This window comes from Scyliorhinus torazame, chromosome 2 (genome assembly GCF_047496885.1).
Source record: "Scyliorhinus torazame isolate Kashiwa2021f chromosome 2, sScyTor2.1, whole genome shotgun sequence".
In the NCBI taxonomy this organism is placed as follows: domain Eukaryota; kingdom Metazoa; phylum Chordata; class Chondrichthyes; order Carcharhiniformes; family Scyliorhinidae; genus Scyliorhinus; species Scyliorhinus torazame.
The window spans coordinates 205303630-205322110 of NC_092708.1; the positions used below are offsets into that span (position 1 = coordinate 205303630).

Sequence of the window (18481 nt, forward strand, 5' to 3'; positions counted from 1 at the left end):
TCCCCCCTCGTGGACCACCCTTCCCCCCCCCCCGTGAACCCCCCTTCCCCCCCCTCGTGGACCCCCCCTTCCCCCCCCCTCGTGGACCCCCCTTCCCTCCCCCCTCGTGGACCACCCTTCCCCCACCCCCCGTGAACCCCCCTTCCCCCCCTCGTGGACCCCCCCTTCCCCCCCCCTCGTGGACCCCCCCTTCCTCCCCCCTCGTGGACCCCCCTTCCCCCCCTCGTGGACCCCCCTTCCCCCCCTCGTGGACCCCCTTCCCCCCCTCGTGGACCCCCTTCCCCTCGACCCCTCCCCCTCGTGGACCCCCCTTCCCCCCCCTCGTGGACCCCCCTTCCCCCCCCTCGTGGACCCCCCTTCCCCCCCCTCGTGGACCCCCTTCCCCCCCCCTCGTGGACCCCCTTCCCCCCCTCTGACCCCCTCCCCCCCTGTGACCCCCCCCTCGTGGACCGCCCCTTCCTCCCCCCCTCCCGCGTGGACCGCCCTTCCCCCCCCCCCGCGTGGACCCCCCCTTCCCCCCCCTCATGGACCCCCTTTCCCCCCCCTCGTGGACCCCCTTTCCCCCCCCCATCGTGGACCCCCCTTCCCCCCCCTCGTGGACCGCCCTTCCCCCCCTCCCGCGTGGACCGCCCTTCCCCCCCTCCCGCGTGGACCGCCCTTCCCCCCCTCCCGCGTGGACCCCCCTTTCCCCCCCTCGTGGACCCCCCTTCCCCCCCTCGTGGACCCCCTTTCCCCCCCCCATCATGGACCCCCCTTCCCCCCCTCGTGGACCCCCCTTCCCCCCCCCCTCGTGGACCCCCTTCCCCCCCCCCTCGTGGACCCCCCTTCCCCCCCCCCCCTCGTGACCCCCCTTCCCCCCCCTCGTGGACCCCCCTTCCCACCCCCCGTGAACCCCCCTTCCCCCCCTCGTGGACCCCCCTTCCCCCCCCCTCGTGGACCCCCCTTCCCTCCCCCCTCGTGGACCACCCTTCCCCCCCCCCCTCGTGGACCCCTCCCCCCCCCCCTCGTGGACCCCCCTTCCCCCCCCCTCGTGGACCCCCCTTTCCCCCCTCGTGGACCCCCCTTCCCCCCCCCCCCCTCGTGGACCCCCCTTCCCCCCCCTCGTGGACCCCCCTTCCCCCCCCCCTCGTGGACCCCCCTTCCCCCCCCCCTCGTGGACCCCCTTCCCCCCCCTCGTGACCCCCTTCCCCCCCCCCTCGTGGACCCCCTTCCCCCCCCCCTCGTGGACCCCCCCCCCTTCCCCCTCCCCTCGTGGACCCCCCTCCCTCCCCTCGTGGACCCCCCTCCCCCCCTCTCATGGACCCCTCTTTCCCCCCCTCGTGGAACCCCTCCCCCCCCCTCGTGGACCCCCCTTCCCCCCCCTCGTGGACCCCCCTTCCCCCCTCATGGACCCCCCTTCCCCCCCCCTCGTGGACCCCCCTTCCCCCCTCATGGACCCCCCTCCGTGGACCCCCCCCTCGTGGACCGCCCTTCCCCCCTCTCCCGCGTGGACCGCCCTTCCCCCCTCCCGCGTGGACCCCCCTTCCCCCCCTCGTGGACCCCCCTTCTCCCCCCTCGTGGACCCCCTTCCCCCCCCTCGTGGACCCCCCTTCCCCCCCCTCGTGGACCCCCCTTCCCCCCCCTCATGGACCCCCCTTCCCCCCCCCATCGTTGACCCCCCTTCCCCCCCCCCCATCGTGGACCCCCCCTTCCCCCCCATCGTGGACCCCCTTTCCCCCCCCTCGTGGACCCCCCTTCCCCCCCCTCATGGACCCCCCTTCCCCCCCCTCGTGGACCCCCCTTCCCCTCCCCCTCGTGGACCCCCCTTCCCCCCCCCCTCGTGGACCCCCCTTCTCCCCCCCCCCGTGGACCCCCCCTTCCCCCCCCCCGTGGACCCCCCTTCCCCCTCCCGCGTGGACCGCCCTTCCCCCCTCCCGCGTGGACCGCCCTTCCCCCCCTCCCGCGTGGACGCCCCTTCCCCCCCTCCCGCGTGGACCGCCCTTCCCCCCCCCCTCCCGCGTGGACCGCCCTTCCCCCCCTCCCGCGTGGACCGCCCTTTTCCCCCCCCTCCCGCGTGGACCCCCCTTTTCCCCCCCTCGTGGACCCCCCTTCTCCCCCCCCTCGTGACCCCCCTTCTCCCCCCCCTCGTGGACCCCCCTTCCCCCCCCTCGTGGACCCCCTTCCCCCCCCTCGTGGACCCCCCTTCCCCCCCCTCGTGGACCCCTCTTCCCCCCCTCGTGGACCCCCCTTCCCCCCTCGTGGACCCCCCTTCCCCCCCTCGTGGACCCCCCTTCCCCCCCTCGTGGACCCCCCTTCCCCCCCCCCTCGTGGACCCCCTTTCCCCCCCTCGTGGACCCCCTTTCCCCCCCTCGTGAACCCCCCTTCCCCCCCCTCGTGGACCCCCCTTCCCCCCCCCCTCGTGGACCCCACTTCCCCCCCCTCGTGACCCCCCTTCCCCCCCCCCTCGTGGACCCCCCTCTCCCCCCCCCTCGTGGACCCCCTTTCCCCCCCCCATCGTGACCCCCCTTCCCCCCCCTCGTGGACCGCCCTTCCCCCCCCCCGCGTGGACCGCCCTTCCCCCCCTCCCGCGTGGACCGCCCTTCCCCCCCTCCGCGTGGACCCCCCTTTCCCCCCCCTCGTGACCCCCTTCCCCCCCTCGTGGACCCCCTTTCCCCCCCCCATCATGGACCCCCCTTCCCCCCCTCGTGGACCCCCCTTCCCCCCCCCCTCGTGGACCCTCCTTCCCCCCCCCTCGTGGACCCCCCTTCCCCCCCCCCTCGTGGACCCCCCTTCCCCCCCCCCTCGTGGACCCCCCTTCCCCCCCCCCTCGTGGACCCCCCTTCCCCCCCCCCCTCGTGGACCACCCTTCCCCCCCCCCTCGTGGACCCCCCTTCCCCCCAACTCGTGGACCCCCCTTCCCCCCCCCTCGTGGACCCCCCTTCCCCCCCCCCTCGTGGACCCCCTTCCCCCCCCCCCTTGTGACCCCCCTTCCCCCCCTCGTGGACCCCCATCCCCTCCCCCTCGTGGACCCCCCTCCCCCCCCCTCTCATGGACCCCTCTTTCCCCCCCCTCGTGGAACCCCCTCCCCCCCCCTCGTGACCCCCTTCCCCCCCCTCGTGTGGACCCCCTTCCCCCCCCTCGTGGACCCCCCTTCCCCCCCCTCGTGGACCCCCCTTCCCCCCCTCATGGACCCCCCTTCCCCCCCCTCGTGGACCCCCCTTCCCCCCCTCATGGACCCCCCCCGTGGACCCCCCCTCGTGGACCGCCCTTCCCCCCCCTCCCGCGTGGACCGCCCTTCCCCCCCTCCCGCGTGGACCCCCCTTCCCCCCCCTCGTGGACCCCCCTTCCCCCCCCCTCGTGGACCCCCCTTCCCCCCCCCCTCGTGGACCCCCCTTCCCCCCCCCTCGTGGACCCCCCTTCCCCCCCCCCCATCGTGGACCCCCCTTCCCCCCCATCGTGGACCCCCTTCCCCCCATCGTGGACCCCCTTTCCCCCCCTCGTGGACCCCCCTTCCCCCCCCTCATGGACCCCCCTTCCCCCCCCTCGTGGACCCCCCTCCCCCCCCCTCGTGGACCCCCCTTCCCCCCCCTCGTGGACCCCCCTTCCCCTCCCCTCGTGGACCCCCCTTCCCCTCCCCCTCGTGGACCCCCTTCCCCCCCCTCGTGGACCCCCCTTCTCCCCCCCCCGTGGACCCCCCCTTCCCCCCCCCGTGGACCCCCCCTTCCCCCCTCCCGCGTGGACCGCCTTCCCCCTCCGCGTGGACCGCCCTTCCCCCCTCCCGCGTGGACCGCCCTTCCCCCCCTCCCGCGTGGACCGCCCTTCCCCCCCCTCCCGCGTGGACCGCCCTTCCCCCCCTCCCGCGTGGACCGCCCTTCCCCCCCCTCCCGCGTGGACCGCCCTTCCCCCCCCTCCCGCGTGGACCGCCTTTCCCTCCCCCTCCGCGCCCCCCTTTTCCCCCCCTCGTGGACCCCCCTTCTCCCCCCCCTCGTGGACCCCCCTTCTCCCCCCCCTCGTGGACCCCCCTTCCCCCCCCCTCGTGGACCCCCCTTCCCCCCCCTCGTGGACCCCCCCTTCCCCCCCTCGTGACCCCCTTCCCCCCCCTCGTGGACCCCCCTTCCCCCCCCTCGTGGACCCCCCTTCCCCCCCCTCGTGGACCCCCCTTTCCCCCCCCCTCGTGGACCCCTCCCCCCCCTGACCCCCTTTCCCCCCTCGTGGACCCCCCTTCCCCCCCCTCGTGGACCCCCTTCCCCCCCCCCCTCGTGGACCCCCCTTCCCCCCCCCTCGTGGACCCCCTTCCCCCCCCCTCGTGGACCCCCTTCCCCCCCTTGTGGACCCCCCTTCCCCCCCCCTTCGTGGACCCCCCTCCCCTCCTTCGTGGACCCCCCTCCCCCCCTTCGTGGACCCCCCTCCCCCCCTCGTGGACCCCCCTTTCCCCCCCTCGTGGATCCCCCTCCCTCGTGGACCCACCTTCCCCCCCTCCCTCGTGGACCCCCCTTCTCCCCCCCCCCTCGTGGACCCCCTTTCGCTCCCCTCGTGGATTCCCCTCCCCTTGTGGACCCCCCCCCTTCCTGGACCCCCTTTTCTCTGCCCCCCCTTCCTGGACCCCCCTTTCTCTGCCCCCCCTTCCTGGACCCTCCCTTCCCCTCTCCCCCACCCCTCCTGGACCCCCTCCCGCCCCCCCTCCTGGACCCCCCCTTCCCCTCCCCCCTTTCCTGGACCCCCCTCCCCCCCCTGGACCCCCCCTTCCCCCCCCCCCCTCCTGTACCCCCTTTCCCTCCTCTGCCCCTGTTGGCCCCCTCCCCCATTGACCCCCACCCAGCTGACCACCCCCCCCCCATCATCTCTCCCCAACACTGACCCAACCCTTGCTGACTCCGCTTCCCCCACAACTTTATGTTATACATATGTCTGCTATCGGAAATAAATACCTTTTTTGTGTAGCACCTTTCACAACCTTGAAATCCCAATGTGCTTGTTAAGGAATTTTCGGCGTCTGGCTGTAGGGGACACGCTAGCCAGTTAATGCCCAGCAAGATTCTGTAAACAGCAGTGTGATAAATTACCAGATAATCTGTTTCAATGATGTTGGTTGAGTGTGTGTGTGCGTGTGCGTGTGCATGTGCGTGTGTGACTCCATCAACACCATACCAGACAGTCAGGCTGAGATTTTGATTCTGTTCTGCATTCTCCGGAGCGGACATTTCAGGTGTTTAAGTGTGGCAGGGCTTGTGGAGTGATGAACAGATGGGTGGAATCATGGATGAGCGAGAGGACATCTATCATAGCCTCTCTTGTAAAGGGTCATAGCTGATGAAGCTTTCATAAGATCCTAGGATGAGTTCTTTGTTGTCATGTGTATTACAAGCTATGTACTGTAACAGTTGGCATCAGAGAGGGTGACCTTTCCCAGCAGTAGCCTGAATTAGCGATTATGTTCATAATATTCATGTATGCTAATTGCCCAGTTGAAGGTCTATAAACAAGTTTTTGGCACTTGTTTAAGCTACAACAGCCATTCAGCTGGACTATTTCCATCTCACTGAATCCTTTTGCTTCAGTGGTGCTAGTTGCCTTAAGTGGGGGAGTGGAGCAGCCGAAAAATATAGATAGCTCTCCTCTGGTTGTCACAAACCTCTTATGGACTGAACTAATCTCTTCGCACATCTTCTCCACTGAGCAGTACTACACTGCGTATACATCACCTGATGTCTGTGCATATGTATTTACATTGTGTATTTATGTATGCCCTCCGTTTTTTCATGTATGGAACAATCTGTCTGGACTGTAAGCAGAACAGTACTTTTCACTGTACCTCAGTACACGTGACAATAAATCAAATTAAAAAGATGCAGATGAGAGGGAAATGGCACACAAATTGGCAGGCCCAAATGAGCTGTCCACTTTCCCACAGTGAGTTTGAATCTAGAATGCACTGCCTGTGTAATGGAAGCAAATTTAATAGGCAGAAAACAGAGAGTGGGAATAAACGGGTCATTCTCGCTTTGGCAGGCTGTGGCTAGTGGGATGCCGCAAAGAACATTTCTTGGACCCCAGCTGTTCACAATATATATCAATGATTTGGATATTTCCAAGTTCGCGGATGGTATAAAGCTAGGCAGGAATGTGTATTGTGAGGATGATGTAAAGCTACAGGAGGATTTGGACAGACTTAGTGAGTGGATAAGATGGAATATCATGTGGAAAAATGTAAGTTAATCTACTTTGGTTGAAGGAACAGATGTGCAGAGTATTTCCTAAACAGTAGGAAATTACAAAGGGATCTAGGTGTCCTTGTCTATAAGTCACTGAAGGCTAACGCGCAAGTGCAGAAAGCTATTAGGAAGGCTAATGAAATGTTCGCCTTAAGAGAATTTGAGTACAGGCGTAGTGAGGTCTTGCTTCAATTGTATAGGAGCTTAGTTAGACCTCACCTGGATTACTGTGTGCCGTTACTTCAAAAATAATATTATTGCAATAGAGGGGGTGCAATGAAGATCCACCAGACATGTTCCGGGGATGGCCGTACTGTCTTATGAGGAGAGATTGGATAAACTGGGCTTGTATTCTCTAGAGTTTAGAAGAATGAGAAATCTACAAAATACTTCAAGTAATAGACAGGGTAGATGCAGGTAAGATGTTTCCTTGGTTGGGGAGTCTAGAACCAGGGGGGCAATTTCAAAATAAGGGAGATGTCACTTAGGGCCGAGATGGGGAGAAATTTCTTTCCATAGAGGGTTGTGAACCTTTGGAATTATCTACCCCAGAGGGATGTGGAAGCTCAGGCATTGAGTACGTTTAAAGCAGATAGGGATAGATTTCTGATTAACAATAATGTAAAGAGTTATGGGGATAGTGAGGGTAAACAGTGTTGAAGTATCCGATCAGCCATGATCGTATTGAATGGCGGAAAAGGCTCGATGGGCTGAATGCTCTACTTCTGTTCCTTTGGTCATGATATCTTTCACAAGCGAATTGGATACATACTTGAAAAGGAAAAGCATTGGCAGGCTGTAGAGGGTGCCAAATGGCCTCTGTGTAAGAATGGCAAATTTTCCTTCCCTAACGGACATTAATGAACTAGATGGATTTTTACAACTATCGACAATGGTTTCATGTGCACCTTTTAGGCTTTTAATTCCAGATTCTTTTTCTATTGAAATCAAATTTCACCATCCGCCATGGTGGGACTTGAACCCAGGTCTCGAGAGCATGACTGTGGGTCTCTGGATTACTATGCACCAAAATTCTTATTGCAGACTAAGCTAATATCGACCTGTTCTTGTACCCTGAAAAAGCAAAATACTTACACTTTTGTAGCACCTTTCACTCACTCAGGGTGTGCCAAAGTGCTTTGTAGTGTTTTTTTTAAGTGTAGTCACTGTTGCAATGTTGGAAACATGGCAGCTAATTTGCTCAGAAAAAGATCACACAGACAACAATGTGGTAATGATTATGATTCTGGATAATCTGGATCCCTGATGTTGGTTGAGGGAAGAATGTTGACCTGGACACCAGACCTTTTTAGAAATATTGCCACAGGATCATTTAACCATAGAGGGCAGGTGAATGAGGCTTATTTCAACTTCTCATCTTAAAGCTAGCAGCGCTCCCTCCGTACTGCGTTGGAGAGCGTAAACCTGACTTATCCACAATAGTCTCCCGAGTAGGACTTGAATGCACATGCCGCTAATTTCAGCAGATAGTCACGAGTGCTCTCCACTGAGACAAGAGCTGCTGGGGAAAGAGCCACATCTGTAATTTTACATCGAGGTGGTCAAGCCCAGGTAGGAGCTGGTTTAGCACAGTGGGCTAAACCACTGGCTTGTAATGCAAAACAATGCCAGCAGCGTGGGTTCAATTCCCGAACAGGCGCCGGAATGTGGTGACTAGGGGCTTTTCACAGTAACTTAATTGAAGCCTACTTGTGACAATAAGTGATTATTATTATTATTATTATTATATTAGGTCAGGAGTGGCAATATTTCCTTCATATTTATGAGTCGGGCATTGAGTCACGATGTGTCCCATAGTCTGTTCGGGGTGATCGCAGTGACACACAGGAGAGTTTTTAACTTGCCAATTGTGCATTGGGTATCTGCATCTGCCTTGGTTTGTACTGTTTGGGGTTTAGGGCCGCACATGAGCTTGTTGGGAGGTCAGCACTGGGGACCTTCTGTGTCGGGACGTCCACTGGTGTTTGTTCCTGACATTTCGTGAGCATAATTCATTTTCCTGAGCTTCTGTAGGATTGATAATGCATTGCCTGAGCTACTGCGGATGGGTCTAAAGGGGCCAATGTGATTTTAAGCAAAGGTGAGGGATGATGGTGAGGCCCTGGTGGATGGAGAGACATTGGTTTTCCTTGATTCACTGAGCTTCAGTGTTGTAGTTGATCGGTTGCGGGCGGGGGTGGGGAGGTAATGTGTACCTGCATGGGTGGTGAGCAGTTGGCATGACAGCATGACAGGATGCCAATTCGCAATCCAAATCTCGTTCCTGTGTATGATTGGTTGTGGTGTTCACAACGTTAAAAAGCACTGTTTAAAATAGATGCTTTGGAGCTTTAATCCCTGAGGATCCAGGACTAAAACAAAGTGCAGTGCGACAAGGTATTGAGTGCTGAGCTGTCACTCAGATGCCAGTCGCGTCTAACAGTAGCTGGGTTACATTTTCATATTGACTTCATATCAATTGGACAATCAAACACCAAAGTACAATCATATTCAGTGCTTGCAAATTTCCCAGAGAAAATCTTGCCACATAATACTGATGGGTACAGATCAGTCACTGTATAACATGAGTACAGTACTGGTGGGAACATGTCTGTCACTGGGGTACAGTACTGGTGGGTACATGTCTGTCACTGGGGTACAGTACTGGTGGGTACATGTCTGTCACTGGGGTACAGTACTGGTGGGTACATGTCTGTCACGGGTACAATACTGGTGGGTACATGTCTGTCACTGGGGTACAGTACTGGTGGGTACATGTCTGTCACTGGGGTACAGTACTGGTGGGTACATGTCTGTCACTGGGGTACAGTACTGGTGGGTACATGTCTGTCACTGGGGTACAGTACTGGTGGGTACATGTCTGTCACTGGGGTACAGTACTGGTGGGTACATGTCTGTCACTGGGGTACAGTACTGGTGGGTACATGTCTGTCACTGGGGTACAGTACTGGTGGGTACATGTCTGTCACTGGGGTACAGTACTGGTGGGTACATGTCTGTCACTGGGGTACAGTACTGGTGGGTACATGTCTGTCACTGGGGTTCAGTACTGGTGGGTACATGTCTGTCACTGGGGTACAGTACTGGTGGGTACATGTCTGTCACTGGGGTACAGTACTGGTGGGTACATGTCTGTCACTGGGGTACAGTACTGGTGGGTACATGTCTGTCACTGGGGTACAGTACTGGTGGGTACATGTCTGTCACTGGGGTACAGTACTGGTGGGTACATGTCTGTCACTGGGGTACAGTACTGGTGGGTACATGTCTGTCACTGGGGTACAGTACTGGTGGGTACATGTCTGTCACTGGGGTACAGTACTGGTGGGTACATGTCTGTCACTGGGGTACAGTACTGGTGGGTACATGTCTGTCACTGGGGTACAGTACTGGTGGGTACATGTCTGTCACTGGGGTACAGTACTGGTGGGTACATGTCTGTCACTGGGGTACAGTACTGGTGGGTACATGTCTGTCACTGGGGTACAGTACTGGTGGGTACATGTCTGTCACTGTATAACACAGGCACAGTACTGGTAGGTACAGGTCTGTCACTATAATGCTGGAGTACAGTACTGGTGTATTCGGGTCTGTCACTGTGTAACGCTGGTGTAGTACTGAAGTGCCCAAGCCTGTCATTGTGTAACACTGGGGTACAGGACTGGTGGGGACAGGTCTGTCATTGTATCATGCTGAGATATAGTATTGGTGGGACAGGTCTGTCACTGTATAATGCTGAGATATAGTACTGGTGGGGACAGGCCTGTCATTGTATAACAATTGGATACAGGTGTGCCCAGGTCTATCACTGTGTGTAACATTGGTGGGGACAGGTCTGTCATTGTGTAACACCGCATAGACTACTGGCAGATAGAGGTCTGTCACTGTATAGCGCTGGGGTTCTGTACTGGTGGGTACAGGTCTGTGCCTGTATAGCACTGGGTTACAATACTGCTGGGTACTGCACTGTCACTGTGTAACACTGAGGTGCATTACAGGCGGCTATATATCTGTCACTATATAACACTGGGGTACCGTAGTGGTGGGTACCAGCCTGCCATTGTGAAACACTGGGTACAATGCTGGTGTGTACAGGTCTGTCACTGTATAACACCGGTTATCGTACTATTGGGCATAGGTCAGTCAGTGTATTATAACACTGAGGTACAGCACTTAGAAAACAGTGGCAGGAGCAGACACAATCAGCATGGATTTTGAAGGGGAAATCGGTCTTGACAAATCTGGAATTCTTTAAGTATGCAACAAGTAGAGTTGATGAGGGTGAGCCAGTGGATGTGGTTTATTTGGACTTACAGAAGTCTTTTGACAAAGTCCCACGTAATAGATTATTGTGTAAAATTGAAACGCACGGGATTAGGGATTGTGTATTGAGGTGGTTAGAAAACTGGTTGGCAGTCAGGAAGTAGAGACTAGGGATTAACGGGTCTTTTTCCAAATGGCTAGAAGTGACGAGCGGGGTACCGCAGGGATCGGTGCTGAGACCCCAGCTATTCACAATATATATTAATGATTTGGATGAGGGTGGCAGGATGTATGTATGAGGGGAGATTGAATAGGTTAGGTATGATTGGGCAGCACGGTAGCACAAGTGGATAGCACAGTTGCTTCACAGCTCCAGGGTCCCAGGTTCGATTCCCTGCTAGGTCACTGTATGTGCGGAGTCTGCACGTTCTCTCCATGTCTGCGTGGGTTTCCTTTGGGTGCTCCGGTTTCCTCCCACAGTCCAAGGATGTGCAGGTTAGGTGGATTGGCCATCATAAATTGCCCTTAGTGACCAAAAAGGTTAGAAGGGGTTATGGGTTACCGGGATAGGGTGGAAGTGAGGGCTTAGGTGGGTCGGTGCAGACTCGATGGGCCGAATGGCCTCCTTCTGCACTTTGTTCTGTGAAACAAAATGTAATATTTCCAGATCTGCAGATGACACTAAATTGTGTGGGAGGGTGAGCTGTGAGGAGGATGCAGAGATCTTTCAATGTGATTTGGACAAGTTGAGTGAGTGGGCAAATGAATGCAGATGGATAAATGTGAGGTTATCCACTTTGGTAGCAAAAACGAGAAGACAAACTATTATCTGAATGGCTATAAATTTAAGAGAGGGAAATGTGCAACGAGACCTGGGTGTCCTTGTACACCAGTCACTGAAGGTAAGCATGCAGGTGCAGCAAGCGGTAAAGAAGGCAAATGGTATCATGGCCTTCATAACGAGACGATTCAAGTACAGGAGCAGCAATTTCTTGCTGTAATTATACAGGGCTTGGAATATCATGTGCAGATTTGATGTCCTTATCTGAGAAGGATGTTCATGCTCTATACGGTGAATTGTGAAAGTTTACCAGACTGGTGCCTGGAGTGGCAGGATGGATGTATGAGGGGAGATTAAATTGGTTAGGATTGTATTCGCTGGAGTTGAGAAGAGCGAAGGGGGATCTTATAGAAATCTATAAAATTCCTTCAGGATTAGACCGGGTAGATGGAAGAAGGATGTACCTGATTGTGGGGGTGTCAGAAAAAGGGGTCACATTTGGAGGACATTGGGTGGGTCATTTTGGAAAGAGATGAGAGGAAGTTTCTTCATCCAGCGAGGGTTGAGCCTGTGGAATTCATTACCACAAAGTAGTTCAGGCCAAAACATTGTGTGTTTTCAAGAAGCAGTTAGATATAGCATTTGGGGCAAAGGGGATCAAAGACATGGGGGGGAAGGCGGGATAAGGCTCTGGAGATGAATGATCAGTCATGAGGATAATAAATGGCGCAGCTGGCTCGAAGGGCCGAATGGCCTCCTACTGCTCCAATTTTCTATATTTCATTAGTGGGTACAGTACTGATGGGTAGAGGTCTGTCACTGTATAACACTGGGGTACAGTACTGGTGGGTACAGGTCTGTCACTGTATAACACTGGGGTACAGTACTGGTGGGTACAGGTCTATCACTGTATAACACTGGGGTACAGTACTGGTGGGTACAGGTCTGTCACTGTATAACACTGGGGTACAGTACTGGTGGGTACAGGTCTATCACTGTATAACACTGGGGTACAGTACTGGTGGGTACAGGTCTGTCACTGTATAACACTGGGGTACAGTACTGGTGGGTACAGGTCTGTCACTGTATAACACTGGGGTACAGTACTGGTGGGTACAGGTCTATCACTGTATAACACTGGGGTACAGTACTGGTGGGTACAGGTCTGTCACTGTATAACACTGGGGTACAGTACTGGTGGGTACAGGTCTGTCACTGTATAACACTGGGGTACAGTACTGGTGGGGACAGGTCTGTCACTGTATAACACTGGGGTACAGTACTGGTGGGTAGCAGTCTGTCACTGTATAACACTGGTGTACAGTACTGGTGGGGACAGGTTTGTCACTGTATAACACTGGGGAACAGTACTGGTGGGTACAGATCTGTCATTGTGTAACACTGGGGTACAGTACTGGTGGGTACAGGTCTGTCACTGTATAACACTGGGGTACAGTACTGGTGGGGACAGGTCTGTCACTGTATAACACTGGTGTACAGTACTGGTGGGGACAGGTCTGTCACTGTATAACACTGGTGTACAGTACTGGTGGGTAGCAGTCTGTCACTGTATAACACTGGTGTACAGTACTGGTGGGGACAGGTCTGTCATTGTGTAACACTGGGGGATACCAGAAACATGAAGCTAAGACTAAGGATAGAATATTCAGCTTCTCTATCCAGTAGATTATGGCTGATCTGGATCATAGTGCCATTCATCCAATTTGGTTCTGTAATTCATAACACTCTCTCTGTGTGTGTGTCTCTCTCTCTCTCTCTCTCTCACTCCCCCTTCTATCTCTCTCCCCCTTCTCTCTCTCTTCCCTCCTCTTTCACTTTCACTCTCTCGCCACTCTCTTCACTTTCTCTCTCCACTCCATTTTCTCTCTCTCCACTTTCTCTCTCCACTCTCTCCACTTTCTCTCTCCACTCTCTCCACTTTCTCTCTCTCTCCACTCTCTCCACTTTCTCTCTCTCTCCATTCTCTCCACTTTCTCTCTCTCTCTCTCTCTCTCTCTCTCTCTCCACTTTCTCTCTCTCTCCACTTTCTCTCTCTCTCCACTCTCTCTACTTTCTCTCTCTCCTTGGGAGGTACTTCAGGTTTACTTAGTAGCTCGACGTCTGGTTCGTGATGCTGGGGGACGTGATCAGCACAGGATCCTGTACCTGTTGAGATTATTCAACCTTCTCAACCTTGCACACGCCTGAAGTGTGCTGACCCTCAGGTTAAATCACCACCAGTCAGCTCTCTCTCAAAAGGGGAGAGCAGCCTATGGTCCTCTGGGAGAGTGGTGACATTTTCATTTTCTTTTGCTCTCTCTTTGTCCCACTTTCTCTCTTTCATTCTCTCTGTGTCTCTCTCTCTCTCTCCATCTATCTCTCTCTCCCCCTCCATCTCTCTCTCTCCCTCCCTCCCTCGTCTCTCTCTCTCTCTCTCCCTCCCTCCGTCTCTCTCTCTCCCTCCCTCCGTTTCTCTCCCTCCCCCGTCTCTCTCTCCCTCCCGCCGTCTCTCTCTCTCCCTCCCTCCGTCTCTCTCTCTCCCTCCCTCCGTCTCTCTCCCTCCCTCCCTCCGTCTCTCTCCCTCCCTCCCTCCGTCTCTCTCCCTCCCTCCCTCCGTCTCTCTCCCTCCCTCCCTCCGTCTCTCTCCCTCCCTCCCTCCGTCTCTCTCCCTCCCTCCCTCCGTCTCTCTCCCTCCCTCCCTCCGTCTCTCTCCCTCCCTCCCTCCGTCTCTCTCCCTCCCTCCCTCCGTCTCTCTCCCTCCCTCCCTCCGTCTCTCTCCCTCCCTCCCTCCGTCTCTCTCCCTCCCTCCCTCCGTCTCTCTCCCTCCCTCCCTCCGTCTCTCTCCCTCCCTCCCTCCGTCTCTCTCCCTCCCTCCCTCCGTCTCTCTCCCTCCCTCCCTCCGTCTCTCTCCCTCCCTCCCTCCGTCTCTCTCCCTCCCTCCCTCCGTCTCTCTCCCTCCCTCCCTCCGTCTCTCTCCCTCCCTCCCTCCGTCTCTCTCCCTCCCTCCCTCCGTCTCTCTCCCTCCCTCCCTCCGTCTCTCTCCCTCCCTCCCTCCGTCTCTCTCCCTCCCTCCCTCCGTCTCTCTCCCTCCCTCCCTCCGTCTCCCTCCCTCCCTCCGTCTCTCTCCCTCTCTCCCTCCCTCCCTCCGTCTCTCTCCCTCCCTCCCTCCGTCTCTCTCCCTCCCTCCCTCCGCCTCTCTCCCTCCCTCCCTCCGTCTCTCTCCCTCCCTCCCTCCGTCTCTCTCCCTCCCTCCCTCCGTCTCTCTCCCTCCCTCCCTCCGTCTCTCTCCCTCCCTCCCTCCGTCTCTCTCCCTCCCTCCCTCCGTCTCTCTCCCTCCCTCCCTCCGTCTCTCTCCCTCCCTCCCTCCGTCTCTCTCCCTCCCTCCCTCCGTCTCTCTCCCTCCCTCCCTCCGTCTCTCTCCCTCCCTCCCTCCGTCTCTCTCCCTCCCTCCCTCCGTCTCTCTCCCTCCCTCCCTCCGTCTCTCTCCCTCCCTCCCTCCGTCTCTCTCCCTCCCTCCCTCCGTCTCTCTCCCTCCCTCCCTCCGTCTCTCTCCCTCCCTCCCTCCGTCTCTCTCCCTCCCTCCCTCCGTCTCTCTCCCTCCCTCCCTCCGTCTCTCTCCCTCCCTCCCTCCGTCTCTCTCCCTCCCTCCCTCCGTCTCTCTCCCTCCCTCCCTCCGTCTCTCTCCCTCCCTCCCCCTCCGTCTCTCTCCCTCCCTCCCTCCGTCTCTCTCCCTCCCTCCCTCCGTCTCTCTCCCTCCCTCCCTCCGTCTCTCTCCCTCCGTCTCTCTCCCTCCATCCCTCCGTCTCTCTCCCTCCATCCCTCCGTCTCTCTCCCTCCATCCCTCCGTCTCTCTCCCTCCATCCCTCCGTCTCTCTCCCTCCCTCCCTCCGTCTCTCTCCCTCCCTCCCTCCGTCTCTCTCCCTCCCTCCCTCCGTCTCTCTCCCTCCCTCCCTCCGTCTCTCTCCCTCCCTCCCTCCGTCTCTCTCCCTCCCTCCCTCCGTCTCTCTCCCCCCCTCCGTCTCTCTCCCTCCCTCCCTCCGTCTCTCTCCCTCCCTCCCTCCGTCTCTCTCCCCCCCTCCGTCTCTCTCCCCCCCTCCGTCTCTCTCCCCCCCCTCCGTCTCTCTCCCCCCCTCCGTCTCTCTCCCCCCCCTCCGTCTCTCTCCCCCCCTCCGTCTCTCTCCCCCCTCCGTCTCTCTCCCCCCCTCCGTCTCTCTCCCCCCCTCCGTCTCTCTCCCCCCCTCCGTCTCTCTCCCCCCCTCCGTCTCTCTCCCCCCCTCCGTCTCTCTCCCCCCCTCCGTCTCTCTCCCCCCCTCCGTCTCTCTCCCCCCCTCCGTCTCTCTCCCCCCCTCCGTCTCTCTCCCCCCCTCCGTCTCTCTCCCCCCCTCCGTCTCTCTCCCCCCCTCCGTCTCTCTCCCCCCCCTCCGTCTCTCTCCCCCCCCTCCGTCTCTCTCCCCCCCCTCCGTCTCTCTCCCCCCCCTCCGTCTCTCTCCCCCCCCTCCGTCTCTCTCCCCCCCTCCGTCTCTCTCCCCCCCCTCCGTCTCTCTCCCCCCCCCTCCGTCTCTCTCCCCCCCCTCCGTCTCTCTCCCCCCCCTCCGTCTCTCTCCCCCCCCTCCGTCTCTCTCCCCCCCTCCGTCTCTCTCCCCCCCTCCGTCTCTCTCCCCCCCTCCGTCTCTCTCCCCCCCTCCGTCTCTCTCCCCCCCTCCGTCTCTCTCCCCCCCTCCGTCTCTCTCCCCCCCCTCCGTCTCTCTCCCCCCCCTCCGCCTCTCTCCCTCCCCCCTCCGCCTCTCTCCCTCCCTCCCTCCGCCTCTCTCCCTCCCTCCCTCCGCCTCTCTCCCTCCCTCCCTCCGCCTCTCTCCCTCCCTCCCTCCGCCTCTCTCCCTCCCTCCCTCCGCCTCTCTCCCTCCCTCCCTCCGCCTCTCTCCCTCCCTCCCTCCGCCTCTCTCCCTCCCTCCCTCCGCCTCTCTCCCTCCCTCCCTCCGCCTCTCTCCCTCCCTCCCTCCGCCTCTCTCCCTCCCTCCCTCCGCCTCTCTCCCTCCCTCCCTCCGCCTCTCTCCCTCCCTCCCTCCGCCTCTCTCCCTCCCTCCCTCCGCCTCTCTCCCTCCCTCCCTCCGCCTCTCTCCCTCCCTCCCTCCGCCTCTCTCCCTCCCTCCCTCCGCCTCTCTCCCTCCCTCCCTCCGCCTCTCTCCCTCCCTCCCTCCGCCTCTCTCCCTCCCTCCCTCCGCCTCTCTCCCTCCCTCCCTCCGCCTCTCTCCCTCCCTCCCTCCGCCTCTCTCCCTCCCTCCCTCCGCCTCTCTCCCTCCCTCCCTCCGCCTCTCTCCCTCCCTCCCTCCGCCTCTCTCCCTCCCTCCCTCCGCCTCTCTCCCTCCCTCCCTCCGCCTCTCTCCCTCCCTCCCTCCGCCTCTCTCCCTCCCTCCCTCCGCCTCTCTCCCTCCCTCCCTCCGCCTCTCTCCCTCCCTCCCTCCGCCTCTCTCCCTCCCTCCCTCCGCCTCTCTCCCTCCCTCCCTCCGCCTCTCTCCCTCCCTCCCTCCGCCTCTCTCCCTCCCTCCCTCCGCCTCTCTCCCTCCCTCCCTCCGCCTCTCTCCCTCCCTCCCTCCGCCTCTCTCCCTCCCTCCCTCCGCCTCTCTCCCTCCCTCCCTCCGCCTCTCTCCCTCCCTCCCTCCGCCTCTCTCCCTCCCTCCCTCCGCCTCTCTCCCTCCCTCCCTCCGCCTCTCTCCCTCCCTCCCTCCGCCTCTCTCCCTCCCTCCCTCCGCCTCTCTCCCTCCCTCCCTCCGCCTCTCTCCCTCCCTCCCTCCGCCTCTCTCCCTCCCTCCCTCCGCCTCTCTCCCTCCCTCCCTCCGCCTCTCTCCCTCCCTCCCTCCGCCTCTCTCCCTCCCTCCCTCCGCCTCTCTCCCTCCCTCCCTCCGCCTCTCTCCCTCCCTCCCTCCGCCTCTCTCCCTCCCTCCCTCCGCCTCTCTCCCTCCCTCCCTCCGCCTCTCTCCCTCCCTCCCTCCGCCTCTCTCCCTCCCTCCCTCCGCCTCTCTCCCTCCCTCCCTCCGCCTCTCTCCCTCCCTCCCTCCGCCTCTCTCCCTCCCTCCCTCCGCCTCTCTCCCTCCCTCCCTCCGCCTCTCTCCCTCCCTCCCTCCGCCTCTCTCCCTCCCTCCCTCCGCCTCTCTCCCTCCCTCCCTCCGCCTCTCTCCCTCCCTCCCTCCGCCTCTCTCCCTCCCTCCCTCCGCCTCTCTCCCTCCCTCCCTCCGCCTCTCTCCCTCCCTCCCTCCGCCTCTCTCCCTCCCTCCCTCCGCCTCTCTCCCTCCCTCCCTCCGCCTCTCTCCCTCCCTCCCTCCGCCTCTCTCCCTCCCTCCCTCCGCCTCTCTCCCTCCCTCCCTCCGCCTCTCTCCCTCCCTCCCTCCGCCTCTCTCCCTCCCTCCCTCCGCCTCTCTCCCTCCCTCCCTCCGCCTCTCTCCCTCCCTCCCTCCGCCTCTCTCCCTCCCTCCCTCCGCCTCTCTCCCTCCCTCCCTCCGCCTCTCTCCCTCCCTCCCTCCGCCTCTCTCCCTCCCTCCCTCCGCCTCTCTCCCTCCCTCCCTCCGCCTCTCTCCCTCCCTCCCTCCGCCTCTCTCCCTCCCTCCCTCCGCCTCTCTCCCTCCCTCCCTCCGCCTCTCTCCCTCCCTCCCTCCGCCTCTCTCCCTCCCTCCCTCCGCCTCTCTCCCTCCCTCCCTCCGCCTCTCTCCCTCCCTCCCTCCGCCTCTCTCCCTCCCTCCCTCCGCCTCTCTCCCTCCCTCCCTCCGCCTCTCTCCCTCCCTCCCTCCGCCTCTCTCCCTCCCTCCCTCCGCCTCTCTCCCTCCCTCCCTCCGCCTCTCTCCCTCCCTCCCTCCGCCTCTCTCCCTCCCTCCCTCCGCCTCTCTCCCTCCCTCCCTCCGCCTCTCTCCCTCCCTCCCTCCGCCTCTCTCCCTCCCTCCCTCCGCCTCTCTCCCTCCCTCCCTCCGCCTCTCTCCCTCCCTCCCTCCGCCTCTCTCCCTCCCTCCCTCCGCCTCTCTCCCTCCCTCCCTCCGCCTCTCTCCCTCCCTCCCTCCGCCTCTCTCCCTCCCTCCCTCCGCCTCTCTCCCTCCCTCCCTCCGCCTCTCTCCCTCCCTCCCTCCGCCTCTCTCCCTCCCTCCCTCCGCCTCTCTCCCTCCCTCCCTCCGCCTCTCTCCCTCCCTCCCTCCGCCTCTCTCCCTCCCTCCCTCCGCCTCTCTCCCTCCCTCCCTCCGCC

General features: G+C 60.6%; 1 protein-coding gene and 1 long non-coding RNA gene across 2 annotated transcripts in view; one reads left to right on the plus strand and one right to left on the minus strand.

Annotated features, from left to right (window-relative positions):
• Positions 1-18481, minus strand: part of LOC140395351 (uncharacterized) — a 133662-nt gene that overhangs the window by 55663 nt on the left and 59518 nt on the right. The window contains exon 2 of the long non-coding RNA XR_011936166.1: positions 4908-5016. This is a non-coding gene — a long non-coding RNA (uncharacterized lncRNA). The remainder of the gene's footprint in view (positions 1-4907; positions 5017-18481) is intronic.
• LOC140395346 (Krueppel-like factor 7) overlaps positions 1-18481 on the plus strand; it is a 116548-nt gene that overhangs the window by 3171 nt on the left and 94896 nt on the right. The window lies entirely within an intron of this gene.